Consider the following 5,575-nt stretch of genomic DNA (forward strand, 5'->3'; position numbering starts at 1 on the left):
AATTCCCAAAGCATTTGCAGGCTCCAGCACAGATGGATCCAGATTTCCAAGGCAGAGAAGCCACCCTTGACCTGTTGGGTGGAGCAGCTCAGCCCTGAGCCCCCAGGCAGGAGCTCTGAGCACAAATTTGGATCCAAATTTTGATTGATTTGCTCTGAATCTCCTGATCTGAGCTGTGGCTCCCATTTCAGGCTGCACAAGTGAGCATTGACTTTAGTCTGGCTCTCTCTAGTGGTCTGAAGCTTAATGAGATGGAAACCCTGCTCTGTAATTACTTTGGGTGATTTAAGTATGAACAAAAAGACATCCAGTCACTTTTGGGCCGTTAAATTAAAAGCAAACTGGATTGAGCTACCTGGGGTGTGTTTCCAGGTGATAAATGCTTTCTCACAAATCTCATAAACCTTCCTTTTTCTGCTGCACTGAACTGGGATTTTTATGGATCTTTTTAATAGTGCCTCAAATAATTTCATCAGCATAAAGTCTCCTCCTGGATGGAAATTTAATAAAAAGCTGAATTGTTCAGAAAGGGATGAGCTCGATCTCATCTTGCCCTTGTAAATGTATTCCTGACAGGGTGGCAGTTAATAATTAATAAATGAAATAAACTACTTGGAAATTGCAAGCTGACACCGGGCTCTCCCCTCCTGCCTGCCCAGTGATAATTCACACTTTGTTTTTTTCAGTCAGTTGCCTCTGTGATCCAGATTAAGCACCCAAATTAAGATGTGGAGCATCCCAGCTCAGGGTTCAGAGTCAGCATCTCTCATTTCACATTTCAGTGTGTTTGCTGGGTTCAAACCAGCAAAAGTGAGCCCAAATAAAGATTCAGGGAATTCCTGCTCTTTTTTGAAGGTTGTGGCATCGAGCAGGAATTATCCCCTGAACCAGCGGGTCCCCAGCCCAGCTCTGTGCTTGGATTCTCCTTCTCCAAGTCCCACCTGTGAGTTCCAAGCTGCCAGAAATCCTTGGCTGCAGCTCCAAATCCTTCTGTGGCTCCCAGGCATCCCCTTGATGCCTTGGGCAGGCTGAGATGGAACAGAGACCAGACAGAGTCACAGAATAAAGCAGGGATTTATTCAAAGCATCTCCTCCATGGACCCACCTTGGGCAGCACCAGAGCCCAGCCAGGGCTGCACCCAAGATGAACCAAAATGGCCCCAAAATGCACGGCCGGGCACGGGCTCTGTCCCTGGGATCAGTTCTGCTCCATTTGCATCTTGCAGTTCATTGTCCCATTCCAGCTTTAGCCCCTGCAGTCCCATCCTTGTTTTTCTCTCTCCAGCCCACGGGGTTTGTGCTCTTGGGCTGAGATTTGGATCATTTGTCCTTGGTGCCCAGCTGGAGCAGGAATTGTTTTGTGTCCCTGCTCTGTGCACAGAGCTCAGCATCCCCTGATGTGAGCCCAGACCCACACACTAAAGCAGCACAGAATGTGAAAAATAGAAAAGCCAAACCCTGAGGCATCACCCTCAGGCCAGTTTGGGTCCATAACCAACATCTCAGGGAGCTTCTGGAGCCCCCTGTCCCCTCAGCAGCCAGACAAGGGTGGTTTGGAGCTCAGAGGAGCACCAGGAAATCATCCCTGTCCCAGAGACCATTCCTGCAAAACCCCAGCCCCGTTTTCCCTGCAGATCTGTGGGAGAGGCACCGTTCCTGTGATGTGGAGGCCAAGATTTCCCAGCTCCTTGCATGGGCACTCTCTGGTCTTTGTGTGGGCTCTGTTTTGGAGAAAATCTGCTTTGTTCCATCGTTTTCCCTCACCTGGTGCTAGAAAGGAGCTGAAGCCAGGCTGGAATACACCCATGGAAATGTGTGGGTGTCCTGAAATCAGCAGAGCTGATGGAATTCATCCCAGAGCACTTGGGGACCATCCAAGGGAATTTCTGAGGCATTAGTGAGCATCTCTGAGAAGGTGGTGGCAGGAAGGGTAAACAGGATAAACACTGCCCTGGCTTTGAAAAAGGAGGAAAAGAAACCCCAGGAGTGATCCCTCAGCCTGCCCAACTCCAATTCTTCAAAAGATCCTGGGACAAATGATGAAATAATCAATACAAACACCTAGAAGGTAATAAAATTACAGGGGAAATAAAAATAAAATAACCAGCATGGATTTCTCAGGAGCAAATCACATCAAATCAATCTGATTTCCTCCCCTGACAGAGTAACAGCCTGATGGACAGGGGAGAAGCAGATGTGAGATATCCTGACTGTAAAAATCTGTGTACTCAGGATTGCCTGGCAGCCTCATAAGCAAAATGGGAGCAAAATAGAAACATGAAAAAAGCTCTGTAATTTCAGTGCCTGGGCAGGAGAAAATGCAGCTCCCAATTCAGGTGGGGCCAGAGCTGCTTGTTCTGTTCATGCCCATTAATAAGTGATTTGTCTGATAGCAGAGATAATGCAGCTTTATGAGCTGGGAGGTGTTGGAACAAGACAGAGAGCAGCTCCTGAATTCAGATTGATCTGGATAATGGGATGAGATCCGTGGGCTGAAACTCGCCGAGGACAAAGGCAGAATCCCAGGCTCAGGCAGGAAAAATCAAATGTACAGATGCAAAAGGAGAGATAAGGAACAAAGGCTCGCTGGGAGGATGGGGACACAAATGACTTCATCTCCTCTGCCTGAGCTCAGAGGGTTTCTTTTCTGATTTCAACGTGTGCAGATACTTTTGACATTGACAGATGGTGGAAGTCCTGAGATTATTTCTTCCCATTATTATTTTTGACAAAGAACATGTATTTTTCCAGGGTTTATGCATTAAGAAGTAATGTTTTGGGTAGAGATGGAGTGGTGAGGTCACACCTTGAGTGCTGTGTCCAGTTCTGGGCCCCCAGGGCAAGATGGGCATGGAGGGGCTGGAGCGTGCCCAGGGAAGGGAATGGAGCTGGGAAGAGTCTGGAGAATCCCTGAGGGAGCTGGGAAGGGGCTCAGCCTGGAGAAAAGGAGGCTCAGGGGGGCCCTTGTGGCTCTGCACAGCTCCTGACAGGAGGGGACAGCCAGGTGGGCATCCAGGATGAGAGGGAACGGCCTCAGGCTGGGCCAGGGCAGGCTCAGGGTGGGCACAGCAGGAATTTCCCCATGGAAAGGGGGCTCAGGGCAGGCTCAGGGTGGGCACAGCAGGAATTTCCCCATGGAAAGGGGGCTCAGGGCAGGCTCAGGGTGGGCACAGCAGGAATTTCCCCATGGAAGGGGGCTCAGGGCAGGCTCAGGGTGGGCACAGCAGGAATTTCCCCATGGAAAGGGGGCTCAGGCACTGGCACTGCCCAGGGAGGGTTGGATCCCCATCCCTGGAGGTGGCACTGGGGGCTCTGGGCTGGGGACAGGGTGGGGATGGGGCACAGAGGGGACTCAGTGCTCTGGGAGAACTTTTCCAGCCTCAGTGATGCTGGGATCCTGTGACACCAGCCAGGCTCAGGACATGGCATGGAACCCTGGTGACACCAAATGATAAAGGACACCTCAGAAATGGCCACTCACAGCTCCCATGCCCAAAAATTGGGGTGTTTTAGAGCCAGCAGCAAGGGCTGAAGCACTGATTTAAGAAGTCTTTAATTTTTCCATAGGCAGGAATAGGATGCCCTCATGTTATAAATGCCAATATTTAAACCATTTTCCCATCTCTTCAGGTGTTTCCTGCCATGGGTTTCTCTGACCAGCACATTGCAGGTGGGATGGGAGCTGTCCCAAATCCAGGCTTCCTTGGCAATCACAGAGGGGAATTTTCCTGTAGGAGCACTGGCGATCCCTCCTTAGCACCACTTCTGAGCTATCTCCCTTTGGGGTTCCCAGCCCTGCAGAATCACCCCAATCCCTGCACCCCTTCAGTTTAGATTGCTGGGGGTATTTTGCAGAGTGTTAAAACTGAAATTCAAGTGCTGTTTATGCTGTGAATCCCTGGATTCCCAGACTTGGCTCTGTCCCCCTCCCACGCCCTGGAGGTCACGTCCCCAGCAGGGCTGGCCCAGGAGGATCCCTCACACCAAGCTCTGTCTCTCACAGATTTTATTTTCCTCCCCTCACACAAAGACCATCTAATCAGGCACGGGGAGAATCTGCCTCTTTGTCTATTGGGAACACAACAATAGGATCCTATTCCACACCCCAGGGACAAACAACGCTGCTCACAGCCAGGATCTCTCCTTGTCATTATTGGTTTTGATGTTTAATATCACAATCCAAAGTTCCAAAGAGATTTTGATCCAAGTTTAGCATCCCTGATGCAATTCCACCACTCAGTAGAGGCCCAGCACACGTGAGATGAGCTCCTCAGAGACAACAGTGATAAGAAGAGATAAGATTTTGATGTCCAGCCAGGTGAAATCGTCCAACAGCTCCATGTGAATGTGTCCTGCCATGCTGGGGGTTGTTCAGGTTGGGATTTTGGGGTGTTTCCCCCATTTCCATGCAAAGCTCAGTCCTATAAAAGTGAATCATTCACAAAATAATTCAGCTCTGAGCACTGCCTGTCAGGGTTAGGAACTAAGAGCTGAGAAGAATTCCCGGTTTTTCTCTTTCTAGGTGGAAAGGAGCTGCTGCAGGGACAGTGTGGCAGGTCCTGGTCCCTGACAGTGCCTCTGCTTGGGTGTCCCACAAATGCAGGGAGCAGGGAGCACCTGGCAGTGACAGTGGCACTGCCCTGCCTGTGCAGCCAGACCTTGCTCCTTTCCCATCTCCATTTCTGTCCCTGCTCCTTTCCCTGGCTCCATTTCCCTTCCTGCTCCTTTCCCTGGCTCCATTTCTGTCCCTGCTTCTTTTCCCCGGCTCCATTTCTGTTCCTGCTCCTTTTCCCATCTCCATTTCTGTCCCTGATCCTTCCCTGTCTCCATTTCCCTTCCTGCTCCTTTTCCCATCTCCATTTCCCTTCCTACTCCTTTTCCCATCTCCATTTCTGTCCCTGTTCCTTTCCCTACCTCCATTTCCCTTCCTGCTCCTTTTCCCTGTCTCCATTTCTGTTCCTGTTCCTTTCCCTGTCTCCATTTCTGTCCCTGCTCCTTTCCCATCTCCATTTCTGTTCCTGTTCCTTTCCCTGCCTCCATTTCCCTTCCTGCTCCTTTTCCCATCTCCGTTTCCCTTCCTGCTCCTTTTCCCATCTCCATTTCTGTCCCTGTTCCTTTCCCTGCCTCCATTTCCCTTCCTGCTCCTTTTCCCATCTCCATTTCCCTTCCTGCTCCTTTCCCATCTCCATTTCTGTCCCTGCTCCTTTTCCCATCTCCATTTCCCTTCCTGCTCCTTTTCCCATCTCCATTTCTGTCCCTGCTCCTTTTCCCATCTCCATTTCCCTTCCTGCTCCTTTTCCCATCTCCATTTCTGTCCCTGCTCCTTTTCCCACCTCCATTTCCCTTCCTGCTCCTTTTCCCATCTCCATTTCCCTTCCTGCTCCTTTTCCCATCTCCGTTTCCCCTCTGGCTGAGCCCCTGCCCTCAGCACCCAGCAGGGAGCCCAGAGGAGCTCATCCAGCTGGGGACAGAGGGAAGGGATGAATATCCCACCAAAGCACAACTGCTGTCCAGGCAAACCCTTCCTGAGCACAGGAATCTTCTGCCAGCTCCCCAGCCTGGGAGAATGCTCGAG

Source organism: Agelaius phoeniceus, chromosome 15 (assembly GCF_051311805.1).
Source record: "Agelaius phoeniceus isolate bAgePho1 chromosome 15, bAgePho1.hap1, whole genome shotgun sequence".
NCBI classification, from domain to species: domain Eukaryota; kingdom Metazoa; phylum Chordata; class Aves; order Passeriformes; family Icteridae; genus Agelaius; species Agelaius phoeniceus.